At 40.3% G+C, this 15,226-nt stretch overlaps 1 long non-coding RNA gene across 7 annotated transcripts in view; it reads right to left on the reverse strand.

The window, feature by feature from the left end:
• Positions 1,817-15,226, reverse strand: part of LOC110408261 — a 32,712-nt gene continuing 19,302 nt past the window's right edge. For all 7 annotated transcript variants that reach the window (XR_002444254.1, XR_002444252.1, XR_002444251.1 and 4 more), the window contains one exon: positions 1,817-4,316. This is a non-coding gene — a long non-coding RNA (uncharacterized LOC110408261). The remainder of the gene's footprint in view (positions 4,317-15,226) is intronic.

Below are 15,226 nucleotides of genomic sequence, written 5' to 3' on the forward strand. Positions count from 1 at the left end.
CGAAGATCCCTTGCACATATTGAAGAGTTCCTTAGAACTACATCTGCTTCTAAAACGCTACACGTGGAGGGTGAGCGATAGGGAAGGTATGGAAATACCATTAAACATGAAGGAATGTGCCTGCCTTGCAAGCTACAGCCTTTTGGGGGACAGGAGGGATTTGAAGAAAAAGTAAATACTGAAAACCCCACAAAAATCTGCTGAAATTGATGATTGGTTTGGTCAGATCAGTACTGCATTTTCTCAAGTGTGCAGTAGAGGACAGCTCTCTAACCTAAGCTGTACTGAGACAGTCATTTACTGAAGAGAATCTAACTGTGATGAAAACCAAACTATTCTTAACGAGAGCAGTGAGTTTGATCTAGGTATACGTCTACTAAAATACCAAAATATTTACTTTCTGATTCTTTACAAGGACTAAATTTACATGTGAAATCTTCATTAATGTTATAAAGGAGGAAATGGGTCCGTTCTTCAACACTGAAACAGTTTTACTGTTTAATTAGAGATCTTGAGAAGACGTTTATCTGTAGCCATTTCAGGTAAGTATAAACTGTACTTTCTACTAGTATAATGAACAAGCCACTGTAGAAGCCGAATTACCAACGTACGTGTGTGTTCTCCTGTTCTGTAACTGGTTTGTGCTGCTGCCACTCTTTGGAATGAGCATTCCTGGTTTTTTTTGTATCTGAAAATAGTTAGCTAAGATGAGGTAGATTTGTCTTTGGGTCTTCCTCCCCCCCTTCACAGAAGGTGTACATGCGTAGTTCTGCCTGTGTAACAGGTGTGGCTGTTGGGCTGGGTCTCAGTTACACACTCAGGCATTAGAAGATAAGTTTTAGGAACTATACAAGAAAAATGCTTTTGATGTTTACATCAGAGGAAGAGCTCCTTGTGCTGCTCTGCCTTAAGAGAAACCTCGAGCCTCGGGTCTTATTTTGTTACCAAACTTTCTGAAGTGTTTATCTGAAAATAACTTTTCACTAAGTCAACTGAGAGTTTATTAACTACTTTTTACAGATGCCAGTTGGGTGGTGTTTTTTCCAGTAAAGCCAACTATGGGAAGTCCTGGAAAAGGCAAAGAAAGGTTGCTGATGTTCCTTTCCCCTTTCTGGCAGCTGTTCTATTTCCCAGAGAGCTACAGTCCAAAAACAGAACTAAATTTCAGACTTTGTAGCGTATTTTAGAAACACAAAACCTTATAGGATTCAAAAACCCTACAAAAGTAACTTTGTCTGCATTTGCCTTTACTATTAGCATCTAGAACACTAGTCCATAAATAAAATTGTAGTGATCATAGTTGTGCATTCTGGAGAAATAGTCTGAATTACTGGCAGAGAACTCTAACAGGATGTGGTACAACCACCTTCATCTGTTGAGCAACAAAGTAAAAAAAAATCTTACAAATCTGCATCGTATTTCTCAGTATCTGTCCAGGTTGGTTTCACATTAGTAGCCTGTCGATGAGGTCACATTTCCAAAGAGAGTTGCTGGTTGACATCAGTGAATATTGAGACTGAAATAAAAACTCTTCAATATTTCATTTGCCAGAAAATGCCATGATAGGAAATACAATTTTATGCAGTGACTAAGGTAAAGGTCTCGCATAAAATTAGCACTTAACAGAAATATCGAGGAAGACTGGAGGTGTTCATGTTTCAGCATCAACTCTGGTATTTCAAACATGCTACTCTTAAAATCTGCACCTTAGCCTAGGCAAGAATTCCTTGCTACACTTGAGGAAAATCGCACTTTTTGTAGAAGTCATGAAGCAGAAGCAGTAAATGGCCCAATAAAACTGGAGGAACCTTAAATCGAGATCGTGTAGTGATAGTTTATTGCAGCATTACGATTGTGTGAGATGGAAGGTACCCAATTTGTACATACATTATTACAGTTCTGTGTAAGCTGTGCTTGCAGAGTCGCCAGCTCAGTCTGACCCCTTAAGTTCTGCTGTCTTCTGTAGGAGAACCCAGTTTGTGTGCCAGCTTTGGCCAGCATCATAGAGCAGAAAGATCCCTTAGCTAAAGAATTTCCTTTAGCCAGTTCACCTGAATTAAGCAAAGTGAAGTGTTTTCATCTGAAGCATGTTACCTGAAATCGAAAGGCTTAACCCCTGAGAAGGAAGTGGATCATTAGCATACGCGGTATTTCTAGATACAAGACAGCTTTGTGCAACAAAAACTTCAAGGGAGCACGACCCGGTAATTTGTCTTGACAAATACCTGAGCCTGGCAAGGGCAGCCTGAGAATGGTAGGGGTGTTTGCATTTTTATATGACACTTTTAACTATATTTCTGTGGGTGCTTGTGGTTTTCTTATACCTGTGACTTTGAACCATGCTCCACTGCGCTGACCCGCAGCTGAGATGTGCTGCCTCGCCAAGTACAGCCCTCCCGGCTGCGTTCCTACACCTCTCCTTCGTTCCTGCCCCCCTCACTTCTTGAAGCCTAGTCAACAGCCAGCGACCTTTCATCCTAAGGAAACTGTTATTTTCCAGCAGGGACAGAGGCGGGTGTTCGCTAAACTCCTAGTTTTCTATCAGTCAGCTGCATTGTATACTAATGTCTCACTTGATCTCAGCATTTTCCTTTGTGAATTAACCATTTACCTACAGTACTGTTTGTACTCAGTGCAAACTTAGTGTTCCAGAATCACCTGCACTGAAGTTCATTTCACAAGCTCTTAACCCTGCTGAAAGATAAGTGACGTTTAACGCTGGCATCCTCTGTCCAGCTGTAACATTTCTGTGGCAAGAACTTGCCAAGTAATGCTTGACCCTTTGACAAGGATTTGGAAGTCAGAAACCTGGATATTTACCCAGTATTTTTTATAGCAACTTTTTATTGTTCTTGTCTCCAGGAAATTATTAGATTTCTAATACAGTAACCCATTTTGTAGTACATATATTTCAAACACTGCTAAGGGTAAAGATAAAACAAGTTTATCTCAATTTTTATCAGAACCAAAAGATTCCAGGAGCATGGTGTCTGTATTGTCTCTTCATTTCTGTTAATAAAGAAGCTGATGTTTTGCTAAAAGGGTTGGTATAATGAGTATTTTGTGCCTTTTGTAATTAGTTTTCCTCTCTGTAATGTCAGTCCATTTGTAGTCATCCATTATGATAGCCTGCATTGCAGGGGCAGAGACACTGACTAGGTCTGTCTATTGCTTCATATTTTAATTCACTTATATCTTTCATCTCCAATTCCACTAATAAATATGAAAACATTGAGTTCATTTATTTCAGCATTGGAAAAGCGTTGGTCTCCATGGTTTCTCAAAGCCACAGAGCTTTACTTTCACCATAAGCTTTTTTTCCCCTTCTCCTTATCCCCCACTTCCCTTTCTAGTATTTGCATGTGATCCTCCAGATTAAGTTTTTTTCACAGGCGTCTTTAAAGCAAGAGCATTTCTTTCTATTTCTTCAAATTGTACTGTATGCAAAGCCACCTATCTGAAGTGTTTATCTTTCAGAAGCAGTCTACCATTTTGACCAGCCCGTCCTCATTGTTGCCATAGTGAGATCTTCTGTACATAAGAGACAAGAATCTCCTAACCTAAGTATATAACCTCTTTCTAACTTTCCTTATTCAGACAATTAAGCGTTTTTTGTTGACCTAGACAAAAAAAAAACCAAAGAGCAAAAAAGCTACAGGTGGGGAGATGAACTATTCTACTTTGAGTTCTGGTTAAATAGAATCTTAATTACTAAATGGCACATGCAAAGGTCCATAAGAACTTGAAAGAAAGTTTACTCATACCATTCAACTTAACATTACACAGCAGCTTTTAAAACCTTATTCTGGCTTTGAAGAAGAGTGCTAGAAGGTTTGCCCATAAGTGGTTTACTGAATTTTTAAATTCTGACATTGCTTTCACACTCTATGCTGAAACCTGAACATTTGTGAAGCTGGCAGTTTTAGCATGTAATACTAGCACATTCTTTAACCTTCTGATCATTTTAAGTATAAAAATATGAAGTTTTTGCATATATACTTCGCTGGTTCAGTAAGTTTATGGTGTAAAGTACTGTGAACAAATCATAGAATAAACGTTCCAGCCTCTACGTGGCCACAATACGATTGGAAAGTTTTAGCTTCCCTTTAGAGATAGCAACCAAAGATCTGAAATGTAACAGTTGCTTCTAATTTATATATATATAAGTATGAACCATAAGAACAAACTCAGCCTTTTATAAAAGAAACACAAATTAATGATTTTGATACTTGGTACCTACATCGTTCATAGGGAAAAAGTCTTCAGTTTGGTAGAGCTTTGGCAGATCTTAAGAAAGTGCCACTCATGGAGGATGTCTGAAACAAAAATAGGACAAATTAAAATATTACTTCCTGCAGCTTGAGATTAAGTAATTCTTCCAAACTAACACAGAGTCATAGAATTGTTATGGTTGGAAAAGACCTTGGAGATCATCAACTCCAACCACCAGCGCATCACCACGGTGCCCACTTACAGAATCATAGAATCATTTCGTTGCATCTGTTTCAAAATAAAACATAGAATCCTAGAGTTGGAAGGGACTTTTAAAGGTCATCTAGCCCAGCTCCCCTGCAATGACCAGGGACACCACAGCTCGATCAGGTTTCTCAGAGTCTGATCCAGCCTGGTGCTGAAAGTCTCCAGGGACGGGCCTCCAACACATCTCTGGGCAGCCTGTGCCAGTGCCTCACCACCCTCACCACAAAAGACTTTTTCCTTATATCCAACCTAAATCGACCCTCTTGTAGTTTGAAGCCATTTCCCCTTGTTCTATCACCACAGAGCCTGCTACAGAGCCTGTCCCCTTCTGTGCTGTGTCTCCCCTTTGGACACTGGCAGGCCGCTCTCAGGTCACTGCGGAGCTTTCTCATCTCCGGGCTGCGCAGCCCCAGCTCCCTCTCCCCATCACGCGCTGGAGCTGCTGTCAGTGCACCAAATGAGGCACAAGATGCAGAAGATGGAAGTGGGTAGATTAAACCTTTGGCAGCTTGCATGAAAGTCAAACCAAACCAAACCAGCTAAAAAAGAAATGCTAAAACTAATTGTTTCAAGCTGCAATTCTTAAAACAAGCACAACCCATATACTCTGCTTTATTTCATGGAGGAAGCTACGCCTTCCCCCATTAGGAAGTTGCGGTTTTGTTTGTTTTTAAGATGAGTGGGTTTTCTGCTTCCTTGGTTTCAGGAATGTGCTTTTGATTACGTTGATTTTATGTCCTGCATCCTAGCATGCCTATTTAACCACAGACTGTTATATCTATGATAATTACATTGTTTATTAGACACAGTGGTAGTACCCTTCAAGTCCTAACACCAGGGGAAGTTAAATTCCTCAGAAAGCTGCCTTTATTGTATTCGTTCCTTTATGCCTGGTAATTTTTTTTTTTTGCAGCTTTCTTTCAAAACACTTTTCTCTAAACCAGGAAGAGCACTGGGAACGGAAATGGTAAAATTACAAGTGTTTATGTACTTCAAACTCCTTTTGCAACACATACCTTGGGAATCCACCCACAATGCTGTGAAAAGCCAATAACTTCAGCTCAGTTACATTTAATATGAACTACAGGATAACACTGGTGAAAATGATACTTACTGTGATGAATGATACAGGTGATGTTGAATGACCATGTCAAAATTTCACTTATACAGTTTTAGTAGCCGAACTACCTATCCATTTCTATATATGTATATACACACTATATATATTTACACACACACGTACATAAAGCTTCTGGACCACCAGTATCTGCATGTGTTCTTGATCACATGATCAAGAGATACAGGGGAAAAGCCAGCATCTTGTATTTGAAGTTACTTTCCAATACAAGGTAACTGGCTCTGTAAACTATTCTGAAAACATTTGCTTTCACATCTGATTCTACAGATTTAGCTTAGCAATCACCTTAGTAGGATTAACACTGAACAGTAAAAAATGGGGTAGAACACAGGGGAAATTAATTTTAAAAGCACAGAAAACTGCAAATTAGTTAGCAATGCTAGAAAAGACTGACTAAAGAAGAGGTCTAGGAAGGGATTTGGTTTTGCTTCTGGGGCTTTGAAGAAATCAAATAGTTGATTAATCCTGTACTGAGGAGATGAAATATTTTGGTAGTACAATCCAAACCTCTAGCTGAAATCTCACTCTCAAGGGCAAATTACAAACCTCTCTCTCCATAAAACTAAAAGTTTTCAGTTTAAAAATGTGTATTTCCAGATAACAGTTTGCTACTTAGATGTGATCCTCACATTTATCTGTATTTAATTCTCATTCATGTGTTTCAGGCCGCGCACCTGTTTACGTACATTTCTTGATAGTATCCACTGCGATAACACACATCCAGGCACAGTTTAAGAAGTAAATACTCATTTGTGCCATGACCTGAGCACGGGGTACCTAAGCTGCACTGCTCTGTTGGCGTTGCCCAAACTGTCGGCAGAACCCCCAGCCGTCCTGACCGACTCTTGATTTGCACACCTAGGAGAACTCTTCCACGTTCTCAGAGAAGGACGCTTGCTAACTGTTAGGATCTACAAACTTTGCTTTGGGAGAGAAGCGCTGGCAGCGTGAGTTATCAACAGATGCGTGCGGGTTTGAAATCTTTATGTGCAGACCCAAACAAAAGGAGATCTGCTACTTTTAATGCGCAGAGCACTAGAGTCTGATGGAGAAAGTAACTCATTTTTTTCATTTAAGATTGAAAATCAGCAGTCACTCACAACCACTGGGTAAGAGAAGATAAAGAGCCGGAATCACTGAGGTAAGTATTACCAGTAATGAGCTTCGCCTCAGCAACACAGAAAAGAGAACCAAAGAAATGAGCAAAGAAGCTGTAGCTACAGTCTGTGTCCAAAGTGCGATACTCAAATAACATTTCAAAAATAACGGTAGCGAGAAAGAAAGGATAAAAATGATTCAAAATTTCAAAGTAAAATAATCTTCATTTCTAGGGCAGTATTGCTGGTGGTCATAACAGGAGGAAACAAGGCAGAGATATTGCTATGAGTAACAGTAATGAAACTCGAACACCGATCAGAGCAATCACACTTCACTGAGGACGTGATCCTCTCAAACTTTCTTTACAAGGAGAGTCAGGATTTCCCATGGCTCGTGAAACCACTGTCCCAATCTGATCTGCAGATTGTTATTTTAGACCTACTTATTCACTTACATCCAGAATTCCTCCAAACAGAAGTGGCCAGGAGAGCGATGATTTTATTTATTATACTCTTGCAACAATAAACCCGATGCTTTCACAAATAATACCTTCTCATTTATGTGGCACTACAGATACTGTCATTCATAGATACATTTGCTCCCTTCTGATCTGCAGATATGATCTTTCTTACCTGTCATCTTGACACAGATAATTCCTTTGGTTGACTTCCTGCAACTGTATCATAAACACTTAAATAAATACCTAAATAAAGTAACTCCTCCTGTTTTGCATCTGTCTGTGCAGACATCAAGGAACACACAGTTCATCAGCTTATGCTAAAGGAACTACTTCAGTCTTCATTATCTTATTCAAGTAGCTGCTGAATCAGTACTGAATGAGGGAAAATGCCAATCTGTGTAACGCGACAATAGTTTACAAGGAAAGGGCCTGAGAAAAGCTTTCCTTCACAATGGTACAAATGCCACACAGAGTTAAAAGGAAGGCATTGAGGAATGTGTGCTGTGCACATCGCACAGACTGAAGATGGAATAATTCCACTGTGGTCAGGCTGCTTTGAAACTTAAAATGATATACTTGCCAGCTAAGGAGAAGGGAAAAGCAAGAGGCAGGGGAGAAAATGACTTGGGATCCCAAAGTCATAAAAATTACGGGCTTAAGTAGCAACAAATAGCTTTTCACCTCCAGATCATTTGATTCATATCTGCCACAGTCCAATAAAGGCCAGATTACAGTCCTTAGGAAGTTGGTGCTCTCATTAGGATGGCATCTGTACCATAAAATACACCCACAAGGGCAGCCCCTATAGCAGCAGTTTGCCAAAGGCCAAGTGGCCGTTTGCTGTGATAACGCTGAACCCAGGCTGTCCGGGGCAAAGTGCTGTCATCTCACCGGCCTCTGTGAACCCCTCTGGCACATACCCAGTGCCAATACATAAACCCTTATTTCTCTTTTAACTCGTCTCTCAGGTCAGGTTTGAGACAGCTGAGCACAATGTAGCAAATCTGCACTGTACCCGAATTATACTAACATTACTGACAGGGAGCTGTACTTCTTTCCCCTGACACCAGCATTAAATTCACTCAACATTTCAAAACGGAGCATTTGAGACTACGTCAAGTATTTCATGTCAAAGCACTTTGTTCGGCACAACACAGTGGTATCCAGTGCTGCTGAACTCCACTGAAATCCCTTAGAAAACAAACTACATCAGAAATGCAAAGCACGGAGATGTATAAATGATGCCTATGCGTATAAATTTGGCATTATTTCAGACCAAAGTGCAACTGCCTTGGAGATTCTAAAAAGAAAAAAACTAACATTTAGGGAAGTCAGTAAAATACGAGCTGGAAACAGCTCTGTAGGGATTCCTCATACAGCCATAGTCTGCCTCCCAAACTTGGAAACCATTAACTTAAATATACAATGAGTGAATAAACTAAGGAAATAAAGAAATTACAGAGGAATTTAGCACTTGGAAGGAAGAATAACAGGTTTAGATGAAGCTAGAGCCAGCAGTAGAAGTGAAAAGATTTAAGCACTCGAGAGAGTGTTTGAAAAATGAAGTATGCGCAATAACACTGCACTTGCAGGCGAGCAAATGAAATGGCATGTAGAATCATGCCTGAAAGATTAAAACTGCTGCTGGCAGCTCCAGAGACTTCAGTCAGTTACAATTTAACAGGCAGCCAAGCTGTCCAGGGAACACCTTGTGTGATGCAATGTCTAGAAGTACCCCTTAAGAAAAACAGCTGGAAGCCCCTATCAGCCAAGCTCTCAGCTGGCAGAGCAGAGAACTCTTGAGTAGCAAGAAAATGACCCCTCTAAGAGCATCATGGTTACTCTGACAACCGCAGCCTAGCATCAAAACAGCAAAGTTGGGTCAAAAGGTAATCGCTTGCAGGCTATCACATCCAGGAAACAGCTTAATTCACAGGCGGTTAGGTTCTACTTTCTATTGAAGAAAGATCAACTCCTGGCTGAATGTCTGCTTGCTTAGTTTCGTTTTCGTGGCCAGCCTGCCTCAGCTACTGCACAGCAACTCTACTACATTTAGGCAAGCGCTGTAAGAACTCCTGATGCGGACATGGAAAAATGTTGCCTTTCTATTTAAGCATCTACAAGACAGCCCAGGAATCCACATATTCTGCATCGCTGGAAACTTCGCTGGTAACTTGAACTTTCATTTTTACTCTGAAGAAAAGATACAAAGGGCAACCAAAGCCAACCAACCAGACCAAAACCATGTGCCTCCTTTAAGGCCACGCGATGAAAAGCCTTCACAGTTCCAACAGATGTGCTAACATCACCCATTCAGGAGTAGTTATCCCTCAGCCACCTGAACTGAGCTCCTGAACCGTACTCCCACATCAAAGCTATGAAAGGAACAATAATAAAATATTTTGATCACACTTTAACTAAAAGGCCAAATTTTTCCAGTGAAATTCAAAAATGTTGGTTGCAGATCCCACTCAATCTTAACTTTTTATACAGTTTCATATAACTATGGTATTTTTAATTTCAACTAACACAGATTTAAAAATCAGCATTAAAAAAATAGTTAGGGTTAGGGATCAGCATTAAAAAAAGGGCTAGGGTTCAGGTTCAAGTGTATAGTTCAAGATGCTCAGAGGCTGGAGCAGATTCATTACAAGGAGAGATTGAGACAGGGAGTTTCCTCAGCCTGGGGAAGGGAAGTGCAATTTAGTTGATGGCTTCAGCTGTATGGTGGGCAAAGACAGAGTTACTTGTAGAGAAAACAGTGCTGGACTTGACTCCGAAGTCCACAACCAAACTACAGGCAACTCATATAAGTTGCAGAAAGAGAAACACCAATCAGACATATGCAAAAAAATGTGTGACCAGGTGGTTAAAGAGATGGACAAGATCCTGACAGCCTAATCTAACTGCAAAGCTGGCTCTGCTTTCAGAACATAATTGGGCCTTATGACCTCCAGAAGTTTTTTACCTCCCATTATTCAGTAACTGTAACAGAGACACAGAGGCAATATATTACTTGAACTCTGTCCATGGTCTTATCACATATCCACACTATTTATTCTATTCTCTAAGTGCTGAGGAAATCCCATGTAGTTTTAGGGTTAGGTGCATTTTGGTTATGTAGGTTTTCTGCCTTGCACACGTTAAATTATGAACTAAGAAAGGACAAAAATGCAGAGCCGCATACATACTAGCCTGTGGCACTCCAAGCAAAATGTGCAAAGTCAAACAGTGTTGCATCTGTTACTCATTTCCAATGCTCAAAATTAATTTATTCATTACTCACTAACACGTTACTTTCTGAAAGCCCCAGTCCAGTTTCTAGGGGAATGAAAGTTATATTCACAAATGCTAGATAGTTTTTTTTTTTCCCTCAAAGGTGTTAAAATAGATTGGTAGGAATTCTCAAATAGATCTCTTATCCTGGCTTTCAGCCTTTCTCCAACAGTGGGGTATGGCATAAACAGCAGACTTCAAAGCTGTCAGCCTTAGACTTATATGAGCAATTTTTCTATGTTAATGCAGTGCCTGAGTTAAGCAGATACAATACCAGAATAGTAATAGCCTCAAATTATAGGTCCCTTTACAAATAAATTCACATCAACACATTTTTTCATCTGAGATGTTTAAACATTTGGAGTCGCTTGCACAAGGAGCAGCAGCTGAGGTCCCCAAGGAAAAACTCAAACTGCTTTCACTTCCTGGAATAATGCCATAGACAAAAGTAAACAAAAATAACACCATCCATCTGAAGCATGAGGCAACATTATATTCAGAAAAGAGTCAGTAATTATAATAGGAATCAGATAAGGCTAATACAAGAAAGTAGACTGACCAAGGAGACACAACAAAACACAAGGATTTCCCCCTCCTTTCCTTTGTGAATGATTCTGTCTGAGTCTACCATAATAGCCAAGTTAAGGAAAGAGCCCGCTTCCCAAGCTGGTTCTCTGTTTCAGTATTATCACAACGCAAGACAACCTCCTGGCTCCTTGTCTGAGACCACGAACAAGCAGTCAGTATGAATGCAAGACATGACTGAGCTGAAGCTCACTCTGGAAGAACATTTAGATGTAGTCCACATGACTACAAACAGGAGCCTTCACAGTCACTGTACTTTGGTTCTATCATCTGTAAAATAGGAGCAATTAAGCAGCATGAAACACTCTGTGTAAATGCAGTAATTGGATTTCAGTAGTTCCAGCAGTCCTGAACAGGTTATCAGAACATCCCATTGCCATTTACAACCACTGTCTCTTCTTTACCTGCTATATGCATCATGAAAGAACTTAGCTTCGTCTTCTTGGCAACTTCCTATGCTCTGGAAGGCAGCTATTAGGCCCCTCTAAGTTTTCTCTTCTTCAGACTGAACTCCGCTGTCTCAGACTCTCTTCACTGATCACATGCTCCTGACCAAGCATCTTGATGGCCTTCCCCTGGGCTCAGTCACGTTTAGAAATATCTTTCTCATACCATGGCCCCCAAAACTAAATGAGATATTCTAGATGCAGTTTAAGAAATGCCGAGTAAAAGAAGAATCTGCAATTACATCACAGTCATGTCATTCCTGATGACTTCACAGTTAGAACAAACTTAAAATCTCTAAATGAGAAATAGTGCCGGAAAAAATATTCATAAAGGAAAAGTATTAAAATAGGTTAGTGTAAGGCAATAGGAACACACAGCACCTTGTGCAATTCAACAGGTACTAGAAATACGGCAAAGCCAGTAGCATTAGATTTAGCCTGACAAAATAGTCAATATTCTAATGTTCAATGAGAAGTCGTTCAGACAGAGAAACTGCCCCATTCACAAGCCACGGTGGAAAACTATATTTCATTTCCATTAGGAATACAGCAGGAAACAAAGATCGATGAGTTTGGCTTGCATGCCAACCTCTAGTCAGAAGATACAATGCTGACCTATGACAGCGTAAGAAGAAATCTGTCCATCAATACAAGAATAGCCAGCACACACACTGTCAAATCTAAGCTTAGTAACTTGTCTGCAGCTGAGACCAATGGCTGATGCTCTAAGTATGAAAACAGGGCAAGTACGCAGCACTGCTGCCCTGAATATTCTACAAACCTGCAGGAATTTGAAGATCCCCCAGAAACAGAAAGGTAACTTTGGTAAATGACTTTGTCTGATCAATTTCAACATACATTAATCTTTTATTTACAGCTGTAACAGTGAGTTCCCTAACTTCAGTGATATCCTACATGAAAAAAACTCCCTTTGCTGGATTTCAGTCTATTTCTTGATGATATCTGCTTGCTGTCTCATGCAATTTTAGATTTCAAAGAACTCTAATGCATCCTTCTTCAGTGTGGAAAAGAAAAGAGTAAAATCGTTGTGTGTTTAGACGGTTCTCAAAGACAAGCGTCCCCCAACTCCTGTTCCAGGTGCCTTTTCTAGTTCTGCAGCCAGGACCAGAACTTCAGACTGTCTTAAAGACAAAGCCACAGATTTACAGTGGCAAAAAGTTTTTTTTTTTTTATTTCCTTACCTCTTCTTAATTCCTAAAATTCAGTTTTCTTTCTTTCTGCTAATGACCTGTGAGATGAAGGTTTTCATGAGACCATCATGCTAGCTCAGAGATCAATACCATACAAGGCCCATTCGCATCACCTACTGCATTTGTTTTGGCAACAAGTTTCTCTACTCCATTTCCCAATGTTAAAAGGTCTGCCTATAGCTCTCTGCAGTTGCCATTCACTTCTGTGATCTCAAAATAACTTTGTGAACAAGCTTTCTCATCTCATTGTATGCCTCATTTTCTAAATCATTTGTGAACACTGAACAGCACAATAGATACACAGCTAGCATCTGAAAAATTCTACAAACTGTTTTGCCCAGGAGCAGATAAACACTTTGGGATCCCAACAGGATGAAGGAGTCAGCACTGCACATGTACGCTTCGGAGGCCTGTTGTGGAACATATGTGAATAGAGATTTTAGCAGCCTGCCATGAGCACAGCCACAGTTCTTCACTGGGAGGAGAAGCAGCCAAAACTAAAAATAAAAGAATGAAAAAAATGCACAGTCCCACCGCTGAGACAGGATCCCATTTCTTTTTTTAAATAAAAGGAATAGGTTTTGTCTTTAGTAACAATTAATATCAAAAATCATTCCTATGCTCTGGAAATTGTTGCAATATTTGGGTTTTACAGACCCATATGGTCCCAGTACAGGGGGCACTCGAGAAACAAAGGAGTTAAACAGGAATGCTGTGGGGGTGGAACAGATTAACCAGACTTTTCTGGAAGAGCCACTATCATCAATACCATCAAGTAATGCCAGCTAATGGCATAGAAACCCATGTGTGACCACGTAAAGGCAAAGCACCCACGAGGGCCAGGCGTGGGGGGGCCCACTCAGACCAGACCAGTCAGGAGACTGCAGCGAGGCAGAGCTGAGCCCAGCTGCAGGGCTGACTGCCTGGAACACGCACACACACACGCTTTCCTGCAGACTGTCTTGCATTTTTATTCTTGGCAAACCAGAGAAGCTTGGGAAATATTCGTAGGTCTGGCTATTTAAGCAGGAGCAGCTTAGTGAGCAGCACGCAACAATCACCAAGATGAGTTTGCAGCATTACTGCTGCTGGAAGAAGAAAATAATTTCCATAATAACTGCTTTATGATGTACCAGCTACGCTTTCTACAGCATTTCACCACTCAGCTGCATTAAAAAAGAACACCTAAGGGCAAGCATGTTATTTTCATACTTTTTTTTTTTCCAAGCCATATTGACACATGGACTCTGCGACAAAATGAATGCTACTGAAGCCCCAGAATATCTGCACTGAATATAAATACATTATGAAATAGCTTTTAAACTCTGCCCTGAAGCACTTCCTGATTGGCTGCCAATGATGTCACACATCCATAAAGCCCAATAAAATGCATGGGTTAACAAAGCTTATTTCTATGAATAAACTCCAAGCAGCAGGAGTCTAGACCTCGGCCAGGCACAGGATTACGGACAGCATCACTCAGGTAGCTGAAACCCGGTGACCTCAGGCCTCAGTGTCAAGCAAGCTGCCCTCTGGCTGCCAGAAACGTGCTCCCAGACTGCTCTTAGCAGTGCTTAACTAAGCCTTGTTCGCTCGTGCGAGGAAGCCTTCCTAAAAGAATCACTGTCAGTTTTAAGGTATTAAACATGCACTCGTGCATATTCAGAGGAATAAGTTTGGTCTTATCTGGTAGTAATGATCTTACATTTCAAGTTAGAGGTTAACTAAACACGACAGAGCCTTTACAAGCAGGAACTGGACCCCCAGTCCTGTTTGAATAAAATACTACTAGTGAAGTGAGAACTGGTTTTTTTTTTGTTTTGTTTTGTTTTTTTTCCCTCAAAAGTCTTCACAAAACTAAAATCTACAGTTTCAGAAAACTGAAAAACTATTGCCAGAAATATCAACTAAGTCTTTAAACCATATTATTTTGGCATTAGTTGTTAAAATAATAAAATACATAAACTCTTCCCAAGCACTATGCATAGTGGTTGCTAGGCGAAGAATGCAAGTTTGCAGGTTTACATAGCTTTGACAGACTAAGCAATCCACGCTGAGATAAATTTGCTGTGCAAAATACTATATGTGAGTGATTCTCAATTACCAGCAACCCATTTGTTCTGGTTCTTACCATGAATACAATTCCTGGAACCAGCTCACCTGCAAACATTATTAGGTAAATTGCATACCGTACTGTAAGGGGGAATCTTATTCATGAACTGAAAATACACTGAATTTGATCGCCCTATTCCTGACGCTTTTGCCAAATGTGAGTTAATTTATAAGCATCACCAGTATAAAAGAAAAGGCTGTCATACAGCTATCTACTGTTGTTCTTTCTGCCTCTTTTCAGCTTCATATCCATGGCAAAAATGCTAAAACCCACAAGGTCAGTGTCTAGAAACCTCATGCTTTCCTCGATTACTACTGAAGGATCCCTTTACTGCTGAACCTCAGCACATACCATCAAATATTTCAAGTGGAACAAATTCATTAACTTGTAAACACTACTTAACTAGCTGAATGCCAGTGA

The sequence above is a fragment of the Numida meleagris genome, chromosome 19, assembly GCF_002078875.1.
Source record: "Numida meleagris isolate 19003 breed g44 Domestic line chromosome 19, NumMel1.0, whole genome shotgun sequence".
Classification (NCBI taxonomy): domain Eukaryota; kingdom Metazoa; phylum Chordata; class Aves; order Galliformes; family Numididae; genus Numida; species Numida meleagris.